This window comes from Myzus persicae, unplaced genomic scaffold (assembly GCF_001856785.1).
Source record: "Myzus persicae strain clone G006 unplaced genomic scaffold, MPER_G0061.0, whole genome shotgun sequence".
Classification (NCBI taxonomy): domain Eukaryota; kingdom Metazoa; phylum Arthropoda; class Insecta; order Hemiptera; family Aphididae; genus Myzus; species Myzus persicae.
Genome location: NW_019104022.1, coordinates 417,383 through 434,317, shown reverse-complemented (window position 1 = coordinate 434,317; position 16,935 = coordinate 417,383). Strand labels below are relative to the sequence as shown.

Here is a 16,935-nt window from a genome sequence, read left to right as displayed (position 1 = left end):
ATAGTCTATAGGTACCTTTAATACATAGGTAATCTAGTTCACAAAAAACAAGACGTTTTTAAAAAACCGAATTTATTGGGAATTTCAGATCAGAAACTTAAACTATTCAATAGTCTTTAGTTTTAAAGTTCTACACATAAAACCATCAAAGAACTTACTATACATTGTGCTAAAAATAAAGCAATAATTTTTAGCGACTTGTTGCTATTCGTAGTTTTCTCAATTAGTGAAAGTTGAACCATAGTATAAACAAAACTTATAAAATATAAATTAAGAAGTTAATAGAGGTATAGGTACTTTATAGTTTATTATTCCGTGTGTCTTATGTCTTTAGCCCTCAGCTATTATTCTTTATTTAATATTTACTAAACATATTTTATTGAATATTGATGTTACTAAGTTTTACATAAAATAATAGTTTCCAAAAACATAGTTATTAAGTATACCTACTAAAGAATTGTTCTTAAAATATGGCAACTAAAAAATTAAGAAATATCTCACACCATACAATTATGTAGATACCAGGATTAAATAAGTTTGAGTATAGGTAGAAGCAATAAAAAAATTCTTTTTTTATCTTCTAAATTAAACCACCACGTTTGAGGTAAAATTAAGTTTGCATCATAAAAGTAGCATAATTGTGACATATTTATTTGTAAATTTGTTAATAATATTCTGTACCTAATGACTTCTAATTTCACAGATAAAAGTTGTGTATGCATTGTTTCATAACAAACTAAAACTGATGTATAACTCCTTGAGAATTATCGAAAAAAATTATTCTAGTATTTAGATAGGAACCTAGTGCTATGTAAGTTATGAAAATATATTTAAAGGATTTCAGTGGAATATTTGTTTTTATTGTATGAAGTATGAACCTATTACCTAACTCAACATATTATAGTCAAATGCAGTTATAAGAAATGTTATCATTAAATATTAGTATTAATTATTAATAAAAGTTAGTAGATACTATAACTTATGTGTTATAACGTACAATAAATGTAGTCTAAAATAGAAATTGTTAAATTAAAAGATCTTTTGGAGACTGTCTCAAAAATGACCAAATAATAAAAAATAGTATATACGTTACAAATGACAAAAATATCTTACAATTAAAATTCCATTTTCAACATTTTTTCTACTTGAGATGTTGATTCTATCTTTAAAATGCACGAGAAAATACAAACAAAAATAACTGGTGGGAAAAATCGGTATTTTGCATGTAAAAAAAGAAGTTGCACGAAACTTACATCAGTATCTATATGAATAAAACCAATAGTATAAAATATATGTTTATTCATAGTGTAATATTTTGATGAAAAAATATGCATGATAAAACTGAACAATATTCTACAGATATTGAGTATTTGAGTGTTTTTCAGTTACCAAGAACAAGGTATACAGAGTGATTCACCAAGCATGCTCACTCTCATTTTTCATTTAATAATGAATTCATTCAAATTTAGATTTTTGAAATTCTTAAATACACTTAAAAACCTTGTTTTCAAATTCTTAAGATGTTTTGTTCTATATCTAAGTGCCATGTGACCATACAAACTTCCGTTTTTCAAAATACACACGTGTACACACAAAATATGCTTTTATCTTTAACTTACAACTTATAAGGTTATTTTTTGCAGACAATTATATTTAGTTGGCGCTTTTAGATAGTCAGAATTAGTAAAGAATCCTTGTAATTTTTAAAATAGTTGGAAAAACTAAAAAACATACAGGAAATTCGGGAATTTGTACGCTAAACAGTTTTTGAAAAAAAATATTTTGCTTATTAATATTGTTGTACCTAATTCAACAATGAAGAACTGTAAGACTGTAGACTTGAAATATTCCCCAAATATTTATATTTGAATTTGCTGAATTTGCTAGTCATGTGATAACTAACTTTTAAAATATATGGCTTTTTTATCCTATTTAAAGACATTTAAAATAATAAACTTTTTAAAATTTATTTTTGATCTCTTATATCAGATGATATTATTTTTGTTAATTTTTTTTGTTAGTAACTTCATCTTTCGGTAAAGAAGGTTCCACCTGAGTTTTTTTTATAAAAATTAAAAAATGTCAAAAATATATTGTCAGTATTTTTATGAGAGTTTAAAGTTGAAGTGTTTCAAAATTAAACATAATAACAAACATTTTTATAGTTGAGAATTCATAACATTTTTTTATTTCAACACCTATAATCTATATGGTTTAAAAATGTGATACAAGAAGGTTCTTCATACAGATGTTCACTGGAAAATAAAATAATGTCTAATGTAAAGCCACATGTATTTGTTATGATTAATTGAAGACGATATTACATATTCAAAAATATGATAATAATATACAATAATAATAATATTTATTAATTATCTAACATTTTTTTGTTATTTTCGTATGACCCAAAAAATATGAGTTGTAAAAATTTGAAAAATTCCAACATTACTTAAATTATAATTTTCTGTACACAATTAAATGTAGGTATTATTAAACTATTGATAAGCATTTGAAATGTTATAAGTTTTTTTATTTTAATTTTAAATGTTGTTAAAAAATGTGAGCTGGGTAAAAATGATTGAAATACATGATACCGCATAAGCTGTTCTAATAACAATTTAAAAAATATTTAAAATACTTTTTCCTTTTTTTTATAAGTATTTGAAGTTACAATGTTGACAACATTTTTAAACCAGTGTATCAGCATTGGGTTAGTGACCTAATCAATGATGAGGTATAGGTGCTCGAAATCTACCATACAGCAGCTCGAAATTTCCGATAATTTTATTTGTTAGTCATCATGTTTCAACAACGAGGTTATTTGCCGATAACACAATATAATATACACTTATTTATGATTTTATTAGTTTAGATGACAGAGTTTATTTAAAAATAAAATTATAGGCACATTAGCATTAATAAGAAGTACCTCATCATAACTGAACTCATGCATACTTTCAAAAAAAAAAACTTAAAATTCTTACTAAAATAGAATAATTTATAAAGAGACTCAAAAATATTTCACAATATTATTATTACATAGAATACGATTCAGAGACGACATTTGTATGTACTACACTACCAAGTCCATATATACATGAAAAAATGTTAATTTAATATATTTCTTATATAATTGGAAGAATCCGTATACCTATACGTACGAAATAAATAAAAGTGAGCCTGTTTGATGTCGGTTTTTACTCATCGTTGACAGAATCATGTACGTTATAATAAATACTATGTTTTAATATTTACTGATTGGAAACGCATCCATACATATCAATATATCATACAACAGTTGATATGGTCGAATCAGCTGATATACCTTTTATACACAATATCAATTATTATATATTGACGTATATTTATAGTAGGTACAGTTAGCAGTGAACTCCCAGTATCCCCCTCCCATTAGTCATTCAACTCCACATAAGTCAAAATTTCCGCAATATAGGCATATGGACCAGGACGTGAGGTTTAATTCCCATCGTCCCTTTGTCCGACACGCGCACACACGACGCACAAAGATCACATTATTAGATCCATTCTTTCTCACTACAACCCCTGCTTTCCCACTACTACCATACACTTAAGGACTAGGTTTTCACGGTTCATTCCACCGATATGAGTGCGACGCTGTACTTACGCAAACACGCGGGTCGTTGAAAAACAACACTTATAATAACAGTAATAATAATGATCGTCGGATGAAAAAATAACAGCTTTATACAGAAGATAAGGTATAGTATATACTTTACGTATGACGTAATACATATTACAGAAACAATACAAGTTTCCGACATTATTGTCGTAAAAAGAACTTTCGTAGTCTTTGGACCATATTTTGTATTCAAAAAATATTATATAGGTGCGTGCTTCAATGCACGTTTCGTAGATCATCATGTATAAATATGATATTTTTATTTCAACGGTAATTTAACCTAAAAAATCAAAAATTGCTTCAGTTTATAAGGAATACCTACGTAGGTAAGTACACATTACACACACATAGAAAATTAAAACATAGGTAATAAAATTAAACAAACAATAATAAAATACGCACCTACTAAGCTAAACTTGACCAACAAAAAAAAACAGTTCAAAAAACACTTTTAGCCTCTTTATTTTTCTTTTTGCGGATCTGTGTAAAAGTTACGGGGTCAGAAACTAATCCAAACGTTTTGTGTCATGCCACACGCCGTTCCTTCGGGATATTAGAGGAAAAATATATCTTCCTTCGTTGTATAATATACAGAACATAATACATAAATATATATATATATGCATGACAAATTTCACTTCTCTTACACATTTCTAGTTCAAATCACCCCAAACAAACGTACGTGTTGACGGTGCCGTCGTCGTACGTGCTCAGTAAGTTTTTAAAAACCTCTAGGGAATATCTACACCGCGGGGTACCACAATCTTAAATCTGATCAAATAAAGTTTTTGAACTTGTAATATTTAACCCAAATCTTTGATATTTCTCTTCGTTGCTAGGTTCTTCTTGTTACAATACCTTTATGGCTTTATCGGTCAAGACGATTCACTGTAAAGGAAATAACTAATGTTATATTGCACAAACGTGTTGTACTTGTTACTTGTTGCATGAACTGTTAACAATTTAACGTGCAGCAGGCGTCGAAGGCAAATCGAAAGTAATAGGAAAAATGTTCATATTTATTTGTTAGAATATGCTATAGTTGTTACGATTGCAGATTATAACTATTTACCATTTCGATTATTGAGTGGTATATTTAGATTACCGAATAATACCTCTAGAGAATAATGGTCGTCCATAAATTCAGTTGTTTTGTATTTTTGTAATCAAACGTCTTTTGTGGTCCATGTGAAAATTAAAAATCTTAAAATACGTATTGAAAAACGCATATTGAAAAACGCTTATGTAACAATGAAATACAAATGATCATTTTTTTAAATTATTATTTCCCTAGTAAGAAAAATATATTTGCAACGTTTAAATTACTAGTTATTATAAATCTTCTTCAATAAAATAAACAACCTAAGAACATTGTTTCTTTAAAATGAAAGAGACACAAATGCATTCATGAATGATCCACATGATAAATGTATTTAAGAAAGTTGTCTGCAAAAAAAATTTAGGTAAGTACCTACTCACCTCAAAAAAATATATTTACGCAGTTAAATCAATTAATTTATGGTGATACAGCTGATAATATAGTTACGCGGCTTCCCATTAACTGTATGGTTTCTCTTTTCCAACACCCAACATTTTATAGACAGTAAAAAGAAGAACTCAACAATAACCCTCAATAATCAGGTTAAAATTAGTAACTGTTAATATACTGCATGTATTATTACAAACAAATAAAATTGATTGAGACATTATTCACCTAGACATTAATAACAAATTCATTCTATAAAGATTACGTGAAACATAAAATATATGATTATTAAATTGTATTGTGTTGATATTATCTTGACGTTGAGAAATAAAGTTTTCAATTGTCTTTCGAGACGACGATAATTTAAGTTCTTTATTTTCAGTTTTACAATTTGTTGGTTTTCGCTCTTCATTACAGAAAAAAATTACCATTTTAAACTTAATATACGTACCGAACATTGAAATCTTATAACTGTAAGGCTAGGGACTTCTGGCCTCTAGGAGATATTATCTTTTATATATAATAGTTAAAAACATAACTAATACTAAAATATTTTTCATTGTATAAAGAGTTAATATTTTTTCATATTTCACTATTTGTTCACTAATATATAAATGCATACATTGATAAGTTTTTTATTTGTGTGGATTTTATACATTATTTTGCTATTAATACTTATTTGTAAGTACTCGCGTACAATAATTTTGGTATGATAATTAATAACATTTGTTTTAATAAAAAACTTCTTAAAATTTTCTATCATTGATAAATAACATAAAAACTATTTTTGGAGGAAAAACTATAAAATAGATGTAAATAATAACACAAATAAATGTATGGGCATTTTTAAAAATTTGTTATAAATGATTAACATAAACAAAGCAATATTTTCCCGCATAAAGAACATGGTCAAGAGTTTATTATCAAGTATTATAATATGATCAGGTTATTTGGAGAGTGAAAGTTTTGTTATTACTTATTTATAAATAACAAATCTAGGTACCTAATAAAGTATTCACTTATGGTGTATAAAATCATATTAAACTTTGAAGATGAATATATTGTAAGTAAATTACTTCATAGTAAATTGGTATTAAAGTATCCAAGCATTTGTAATTTATACCTATAGCCACATATAAATTATAAATGAAAATTCATAATAGCTAGCTACTAATAATGAATAGTACTAATTTCCGTGAGAAAATGAAGATTTACAAATTAAAACAAACAATATAATAATACTCAAAATTTGATCTATTTTTATTTAAAATAAATATTTTCACGTGGATTGTGAGCATTATTATACTGCCAGAGTTTTAATTTTCAAATATTCATCTGCCATGGCAGTTGAAATCATATGCATCTAAAAATTATCTATACTTTAAGCAAATGTTTATTTATACGTCAGCAATTATAGAATTGTTCAAATTTATTAAAACAAATTAAATTTAAATATTTAAATTTCCAGTAGTTTTACCTACCAAATTGTGTACTGAAAAACTGTATTCCCGTAATTATAAAAATTATCAATATAATTGTATTTACATGGTTAAGATATGAAGCTCATAATAATTTTAGTATTTTTTCAGTACTTATCAGCTATCCGCATAATACTTAGACTAAGACTTTTGACTGTGACTAGAAACTTTTTGAACACAATTCTTACACATTATAATATTATATAGTTGGTTAAATTTTAGTTTAATTCGTTCACCAGAAAATTATCAACAATTTTCTACCATCTTTGAAAACCTAGTAAGTACGTTGAGTTGATCTATTGTAATTTTAATGAGTTATAACACGCGTTTCCTTACACATAACATGCTATTTGACTGTATAGGTACACCGAATTATGTCCTTACTCTATTCTAAAAATATTATTTGTGTGAAAAATGAATAGGTTCAATATTGGTACCTAACTAACCTTTGATTGACTGTTGGTTTGTAGCGTCCGATTGCGTGTACGCTGAGTGGTGCTGTAGTGGTTGATCGGGCGAGTGATAGCGGTTCCGGTGTCAGTAGTTGTGGAGGTGGTTATCTTGGTAGTGGTAGTGGTGGTGATGGTGGTGATGGTAGCGACGGCAGCAGATTTACCCTAAATGACCTGGAACCGGTTGGGTCGCGATGAGCTTCGGCAGCGGAGTATCGTCTACAGTGATCTGACGGGAACAAGAATTTTGGCTGCTGTTACCTAAGTACAGACATAGGTACCTATATATGTATAATTATCTGATCAGGCATACATAGGTATGAACTATCGCTACGAAATCATAACATCACGCGTAATTATGGTTATCCACATCACACTCAAGACGCCATGTGGATAAACACCATGTTACTATTATTTACGATCAAGCGGATTATATTACGTTTGGTGGCCGCTAGCCATCCGTCGGGTACTCGAGAGGATGGGTTTAGGCAGCGGTGGTGGTGGTGACGGTTATGATGGTGGTTACAGCAGCGGAGGATATATGGTGGCGGTAGTGGCGATGGTGGCGGTTGCGGCGAAGGTAGTGGCGGTGGTGGAGGTGGTGGTGGTGGTGGTGGTGGCGGTTGTTGTGGCGGCGGCGACGATTGTGGTGGTAGTGGTAACGGATGATGTGTAGTGGTGAGATGACGTCGAGCGAGTAAAGTCCGGCTAGACGACCGCGACGACGACGGTGGCGGCGGCGAGAGCACACGGGACACGCACACGCACACACACACGCGCGGCGGTGGCGGAGAAGTATTTTATTATTATGTGGACGACCGGCGTGCGTGATCGACGGGACGTTATTGTTGGCGGCGGCGGCTGCTCCTGCTGCTGTGGCGGAAGAATACGATTATATACACATATAAAATATTGTGTATGTGTAGGTACGTGGCGGAGTTGATTGCGTGCCTCCGCGAAGAACGTGATGAACACTCGTCCGTCCGTGTGCGCGCGTGGACGAATGCGAATGCGCTAACGCGTGTTTGCGCGCATCGCGACGTATATCTGCGCGCTGGGCGGAACGCGCGAAATTTTCGCCCGGCCCAACGTGCTCCTCGAAAGCAGTGGCGCTGCCAGTGACGGCCACGAGCTTGCTTCATTATATATGTATATACCTGTGGCCCAAGTGCGCACTCACGTGTGTGTGTGCGTGTGCGGGTGTACGTGTGTGCGTGTGTGCGTGTGTGCGTGTGTGGGGGGGGGGGGGGGGGGNGGGGGGGGGGGGGGGGGGGGGGGGGTGCGTGCGCGCCGGGTAAATCCGCGTTTTGTGTTTTCTTGCAGATCTGTTCCCTTACAGTTTTGTCTGTTGTCTGTACAGCATACGCAAAGCATTACTCGTAATTCGTATAAGTAGGTATAATAAGTAATGTATAATACATTACAATAATAATTGCGAGTGTGCGATGTATAGGTAGGTAACTATAACACCCATTAGTCATTATACCCAACACGCGACGAGTGTTAGATTAAAGAAATATATTATACCACATTGGTCATAGAATCAGGGTCGTAAGTCGGAAACCAGAAAATAGTTTCGTTACCTATTAATTATTATATTAACAACATACAAAGTTCCTATGTATTACATGATATTATACTTTTCAGAATTTTTTGGAATATTCAAAAACAATTTGTAAAGAAATTATTTAATAAAAACAGATCAAATATTGAAAACTGAAATTCGTTAAAGTATTTTTTTTTTTTTATCTATATATATATAAATATATTTTATATTTTATAAATTATTAGAAATTACAAAATATTATGACTAAAATTCGTATATATTTAATACGGCTAAATTCTATTGCAAACATTTAATAGCAATAAAAAAAAACAAGCGAAGTATCTTTGGTATATAGCATGTTTTGAACAGTAGGTAGTAAATTAGTAGTTTTAGAAGTGATCCTCCAAACTCATCATCAACTGAAATTGATGTGTTAAATAATAAATATGAATTCAATGATATCACTTTTAGAGTCAGTCTCTATTTCTAAAAACATTTTATAATATTATAATTGACAACTCATTTCTCTATTCAATAAAACATCAGATACTTTATACATAATAGTAATATCTAATGACTAATAATATATCATACACATAAAATTGTTATTAACTTATAACTATTATAAGTAATAAATCAATAATGATGTAGGAACCTACCCTATTAGAACGGTTTGAATAATATCAAGGTATAAAATATAATTAATATTTTGAAAATTATAATAGTTATGGAAAATAATATATATATTATAGTACACGCAATGAGTTTCCAATAAATAATATTTTTTGAATTCAAACAAAATAAATACAACCGTTTTAGAAAAGATCGTTATCATTCGTTTAAATTTGAATAAGTGATTATAAAAATAATAAAATTAAAAAATGTATCAAATAAACAAAATACAAACAACTTATAAGGACCTAGCATTCAATTATAGAGCTTTTAACTTAAATCAAAAACATGTAAAAACTTTGAAATGTTTATAACTAAAAAAAACCATGATATTTTGAAAATTAAAATTTAATTTACAGTCAATCCTAATTAGTTGTAATTCGGAAATAAATAGTTGTATAGGCTTATTACAATTTTCTAAACATGGTTTAATTTTTAATATGTATAATATATTACTCTAGCTATTAGAGAGCTATTTATAGATATTTGACATTTTATATTCTAAATAGAGCAATTATTGATCGACATACGTGTTCCCAACCCTTCCATAAAAAAATCTTCAAAAGCTTTTTGCAAATATTTAGCATGCAATTAGTATGTATTTGCATGCTAACTTTTGAAATTTGCATGCTCTTAGTAGTTTGTTTAACCGTGAAATCATGAAAAAGTAAGGGCCTGTAGTTAAACGTGTTTCAAACACTCCGACTTATCGACAATATTTTTTTCAAATTTTTCCTGTGCCAATATTTGACATATTATTATTATGCATTTGTACGACCGGTCCCAAAACTCTATCGTTATCAGCTGCTTCAAAATACTATTTTGCTCATTCACAGATTTCTCCAACCCCACCTAGATAATGAAATAATCGAAATCCTAAAATGTATTCTGCATAGACTCGAAGTGCACACATATTATATTTACCTTCAAAGTTGTCACAACAATCACTTATTGGATGTTGTTGGACATTCGTTGGAATCTGTAGGAGCCCTTTTAAAAGTTATTCAAATTTGAAGCTTATAATACGAACCGTAACACAAAATATGATCAGTTGCTATTACCGAAACTACTAAACAGTTAAGTATAAAATCACATACATTTTTTATGCGAGTTTGAAGTTCAAATTTTGACCATATTGTATATTTAATGGTATCATAACGACACAAACAGTTTTTGTTATTTATTTTTAATTAAATATCTTTAAATGTTCAACCTTGGAACATTCCATTAATACTTTAATTATCGTTTTCTAAACACTATGTAGTAATTTTCAAAATATTTAGAACAATTTTAAGTTATTTCTACAATTGTACCATAAGCCTGTAGTGTTTATAGTGCTCAGACTACTTGAAGAGATCTTTAAATAAATCAAAGTAATTAATATTTTCTTTATTAAAAAGTATATGTGAAAAATAAGAAATTATGTAGTATATGATAAATGATAAGTGTTGACAATGGCTGCACAATGCCTTAATGGCTAAATTATAGCCATTATTTAACTATTTAGGTTGTAATGTATATTGTTGGTCAATGTCTTAATGGGTTATTTATTATATTTACGTACGATGTCATATAGTACTATAGCATCCATATTCTATACTTACAATCCTTAGCAATATAGGTATTGTCATTATCTAAGTATAATATAATATTTTTTTTGGATTTTGAGCCTCTGTATTGGTTTAACAATCGTGTGTCATGTGTGTCTGTCGTCGTATTTTGGAGCAAAAAATTTGTTTCGATCTTCATTTTGAGGGTGATTTCTGATACCAAATTGCACTTAGTAAGTAGCTTAAGATAATTTGATTTTGTTTGAATTCAAAAAGAAATAGGTGATTGCAGACTTGATATTTAAAAAAAAAAAAACTATACATATTAAAAACTTTTTTGATGTTTGCTTTGCGTGCACAAGATTAAAACATTCTGATTAATTCATGCTTATAAAATCTGCAATTATTAAATCTTTAAAGATTATATTTGTTTTATTTTAGTATTTAAAATAATATTTCAATATCAATTTATAAATCAATTTCGTCGATTACGTTGTATGGTTGTATGTATATTATAATCTGTTGTATTTTCGTCCATTGTTTATGCATAGTTTTTTCGTTAATTTTATCCGAAGGAGATATCCAATTTATGCATTGTCGAGGGATGGGAACTGATAAGATAGGTAACCTTCGCTGCTGGATCAATCTAATTTCGCAATAGTAGTAAATTACAATTTAAAACTCAGCACGAGATAAACTAAATGTGTATTGCTAAGATTTCTTCTTTCTGAAAAATAAAAAAGAAACATAGTTTGTAGACTTCGATACATGTTTACTTAGTTAAAGTGTTAAAATTATTTTAAATATAAACATCAATCAAATGAAGCGATTTTATAGAGAATGTACAATGAATATAATTTCAAGCAGTATCAGAGCTTTATTCATTATTTATAAAGTATTTTTGTCTTTAAAAATGTACTCAATAATTTATTAATATTTAAGCTAATGTAAAAAATTGCTATTACTGTGTTCAATAAATTGTTGGAATATTTTACTAATTAATTTTTTTCTAGAAATGTGATACAGTTTTGCTAAGCTAATGCAATTGTTATTTTAAAAGAGTTTTAAAGCAATGGATGAAACTATGGTGTGTGTATACTGGATATAGTATTATAGTAATACGTTCCTAACATAAAATGTTATATTTTTTTGGTAGATTGAAATTGTTTTTTTTTTCGTTTTATAAAATTAATGTCGATGGCTGTTTCTTGAAAAAATTGAATTTATATACTGTTTAAAACTGAGTATTAAGCCGAATATTTTTCAGGGAAAAATCAAAAGATACTGAATTTTATCAATACATTATATGTATTATTATATATTACTGTTTTTATAATTTTTTTTTATTCTTGTCAACTTAGACTTACAATAATGAATAGGTATGTAATACGTGTTAAGAGTACAGTTTTTTTAGACATATAAATATTTAATATTATATGTATATTATATTCTTAGTTCTCATTCAAACCAACACTTATAAATTTATAATGCAGAGATATTGATTAATTTATTATAATTTCATACTCATCTGGCTTACGTAGTCTTAATTTTTTAAATCTTTAAAAGTGGCCCTTCAACGCACTCGAATTGGCTTCATAAACTTCATATTATCCTTTTCAACCTTCATCAAAATTCTGTTGGTTGTTACTTGTAGTATATTAATGTTACCTAGTAATAAAATCAATAGTAAGAGTGTACCATTACATATTAATAGAGCGACATTTGTTCAAAGATATCCTATAAAAGCACAAATTTCAATTTTAAGTAGTAAAATCACTCAGAAACAGATTATTACTTATACAGGTAGGAAAAATAGAAATATAGAATGGTAAGTAAGATAAACATAACTTCTTATTATATACAAAGGCGCAACTATTGACATTTTTGGGGGGGGGGTTGCACAGATAAAACTGCCAACTGAGAAGAAGGCTAAGCCCCCCAACCCCCCATAATTGCACCTATTGATTGATATATATAAGCGTATTTGGTAAAGTTATGGAAGGTTGTGATTTTTAAATTTTTATAGGTACCTATGTAAAATAGAGTAAAAATAAAATAATTTATTATTATTAATGTATATTATATGTGGTACCTATATTATGTTACATAAAATCAAATTCTATCTATAACATGTACCTGCAATGTATATACACCATTGCAGTATTACTACTTTCAAGTTTCAAGTATTTAAAAAGTGCTTATAATGACATAATATAAAGTTAAAAGTTGAGAAACATAGATGTGTATCTTCTAAACGTATAATATTAGTTTCAAAACTTTTAGAACACTTTGTATATCAATCGAGGTAACATTTCATAACCTGTGAAGAACATATTATAAACATTTTAAAAGGTTTCCAAGCTTCAAATGTATTTCAGATGTATACAATTATCACAAAAAAATGTGTTGTAGTTTTTGAAAGTTTGAGGGATTTTTTTAATTTAGTATTTATTTCTAGGAATTTAACAAAAAAACGTATTTTTAAATTATTGTTTCAGATTGAAACACACGACTGCACGCGTTTAATTTTTTATTTTAATTAGATTGATGTGAAGATGCATTTTTTTTTAAATATTATAATTCTATTGTTGTTGGGGCCGGAAGCATATAATGTAAATACACACGCTCGGTTACCTATGCTTTGTCGTGTACCATTTCGGACCTTTTACTATATTTTACGTGTACGTGTGTGCTGTGTTTAGTAGTGTGTAGTGGTATGTGAGTAACTCGATCACTAATGGTCTGGATTTCCGGGTAAATAGTGATGAGCTACGCGTGTGCGATAATGAGTTGTGTATATTTGTAATGTGTGTATTGTGTGAACTTAAAATTAAAAGCAATTGGTTCAAAAAAAAAAAAAATTTCTGATTGTGTTTAAGTCTTTTATAAATCACTCTCAATTTCGTGAATATAGAATTTGTTTTAATACCGATATAAAATATTAGCTATGTAAACCCGACTTCACCGGGCAAAAAATGGACAAATACAAAATAGGCGTTATCGGCGTTATATATACTAACCAGCTCTTGGTATATATTACAATCTTTCTAACATCTCTAAGAAAAATCTCTGAAATTGTCAACAAAAATACTAATTTCTACTATTTCTATTGAGATCTGTAATCAATGACATTCACTTATAAACAAATACAATTTTACGATTTCTATCGTGAATCTCAAAATCCTTATGTAAGCGCCTTTTTAAAATATATACGAATTTTGGAAAATCCTCTCTTAGTGTACAAAATATACATAGTGATAGTGTCAAGGTACCATGACAATTTCAAGGCTCTAGCTATCATAGTTTAGGCTCTACGCTGATCAGTCAGTCAGGACCGCGACCCATTCGATTATACAGGTATATAAACTATTTATTTATTTATTTATTTATATTTATATTTAAATAGGCAGAACCCGATAACAGACTTAAATCAAACATAATAATAATCATAATAGATAAAATTAATTACAGATAGAAAAAAAAATACAGATAAGAAAATATAACATTTAAATAGAAGGAAAATGAATAGATGTATAAAAAATGCATATAAATAATTAAGTATGGTAATAAAAGTAATTAACACCCATAAGGAGTATAATTTAATACAATAATTCACTTGTAATGCTTTAAAATAAAATTATAAAAAGACTCAATAGAGTTAAAATGAAATAAATGGATCTGCATATCATTGGCTAACTTCAAAACTCTATTAATAGGAGCATTAGCTAAATAATTTATTCTATATAATCGCATATAGAAAGTGTTAGTGGATCTAGTTTGACATTGAGGGATATAGAAATTTAAATAATTTAGTATTTTAGTAGAATTAATGAAACCATTTAACATTTTATAAAGGAATTTTAAATCAATTATATTCCTCCTGATTTCAAGACTATTCATATTTAAAGAGGCTAATAATGGCTTATATGGTGTATGACGAAGGCGTAGGGTATTGCATTTGTACGATACAAATCGAAGGAAGCGACTTTGTATATCTTTAAGGCTTTGGATATGGGTATTAGCAGAAGGGGACTAGGTAATTGAGTTACATTCTAAAATAGAACGTACCAGTGAAAAATATAACACCTTAAGGATGGTTGATAGTTAAGGATGGAAGGGTTTGTAAAATCTTTACATGTCCTACTAATGAACCCTAGAATAGATGACGATTTTTTAAAAAAATTCAGATAATGTGTATTGAAAGTAAGATTAGAACTAAACGTTAAACCTAAATCTAGATTAATAAGTAAAATTGTATCTAAATAATAATTATTAATAACTAAATTACGAGACCTGGAAAATACATTACTTTACATTTATCAACATTCGGCATTAATTTGTTACTTTCACACCAGATTTGTAAACTATTTAAGTAATTTTGTAACAACACAGAATCTGAGGAGGACTTTATTACTCGAAATAATTTCATATCAAAGTAATTTATCAGAGTTATTAAAATTTAAATCATTTATAAATAATATAAAAAGTAAAGGAGCTAAATGAGAACATTGCGTAATACAAGGACTACAACGACTTTTGGGTAGCCACGTTAATTACAACGAGATGAGTCGACGGTCGTGTCAAAACTTACAAGTTAAAACTCGTGGAAGGCCATAAAGCTTGCTTGTTTAACATGTTTAGCAAGGCACTTTAAGTGACAGAAGTGAATTCGCTGAGTATTAGACAAGGCACTGTGCGTCATTTTATCGCCTACCATGACGATTGCAGTCCATCCATTGTATTAAGATATCTGGTCTATGAAATACTAAATTCTCAACAATACTTGATTTACATATTATTATCTCTTTAATTAAATTTTCTACGGAGCAGCCCGCATAGTTTATGCAGATGTCAAAATGATAAATTCTACTGACTCAGATTTCCCTACGCTTCCTCAACATTTTTTTTTTTTTGTGTAATATCATAACTAAGGCAGAAATAATCATGATAGTATTACTACCATTTCAGTCGCGTCGCTTATTTTACAATAGTTACAAAAAAGTGATACAGTCATAAACAATACATACAATATACATACATAATACATGTACCGTGGTGGTCAGACAGCCTACATTTAAAATAAATATACATATGATAAAATGAATTAACAATAATAGAGCCCTATTCACTTCCCCGGATGTTTCTGAACCATATGCCGCTCTCTGACAATTTACTCCCTTCCTTTTTCTCCCCGCTCATGATATTTTCAACCATATTGTAGAATTTTCTCATCAGCGATTTAGCCCAGGACAGAATAACAGTTCATGAGTGGTGGTCAGTCAGTTCCTTACAAGGCCCAAACAGCAAGTCTGGAAGGGCTTCAGTTTGGAGAAGTCATTCGAGTAGCCTCTCCACGTGGACCCTTACCACAATCAATCTTTAACAAACAATGATGGTGTGCTTGCTAGTGTCTTCTGAATACTAACATAGTGGCTACTCCCGCTCCTACCCATCCGGCACAGATAGCTCTGAAAACATCTATGTCTGGTTAAGGTATGGTAAGGGATTAGTAGTAGACTAGTTTATAGGTAGTGCCATTGCCCTGTTTAACAATAGGTTAAAATCTGAAATTGTTTTACTCATCCACTCAGCTTTACTTTTACCACTATCCTTGTTGCCATTAACTGACGGCGACTGTCCTCTCCTGTGTCTTCGTGTTAGGCATCCCAACGGGAGGATCGAGTCCGTAGTCGGCAAACCTTCTCCCGTGGATCCTGGTTCGTTTTGTCGCTAAGAGGCCAGTTGGTGGTATTACCAAGAGTATTAGTGCTGCGTCGTCTGACACTGTCATGTGAGCCCAAATGATGCGTGTAGTAACTACATTGTTAAATGAGGGTTTTCTGGTGCTTGTCAGTGACGATGGTTCTTATGACTACACTGGACTGGTGTATCTTATACTACCTACGTTAGTTGACTGTTTGCCACAGTTCCATGAACTAATACTTTATCCACCTACAGGAGCCATTCTAATTAATAATATCACAACAATAACAATATAGTCACTTTCCGGTTCGAAGACCTTAGATCGATCTAAGGCAAACAATGTTAGAAGGCCTAAACTCTATATTAAAACTGATAGCAAATAATCTC

General features: G+C 29.8%; 1 protein-coding gene across 5 annotated transcripts in view; it reads right to left on the bottom strand.

Moving 5' to 3' along the window:
• Positions 1 to 8,089, bottom strand: part of LOC111037699 (poly(rC)-binding protein 3-like) — a 40,543-nt gene extending 32,454 nt beyond the window's left edge. For 3 of the 5 annotated variants that reach the window (XM_022320409.1, XM_022320410.1, XM_022320411.1), the window contains exons 1-2: positions 7,517 to 8,084; positions 7,072 to 7,338 (exon numbers count right to left, since the gene is read on the bottom strand). The gene's annotated coding sequence lies outside the window, so the exon portion shown is untranslated. Of the gene's footprint in view, positions 1 to 7,071; positions 7,339 to 7,516 lie in introns of all 5 variants that reach the window. The other 2 variants (XR_002604904.1, XM_022320407.1) reach the window with 2 other exon arrangements.
• Positions 8,090 to 16,935: the final 8,846 nt, after the last annotated feature.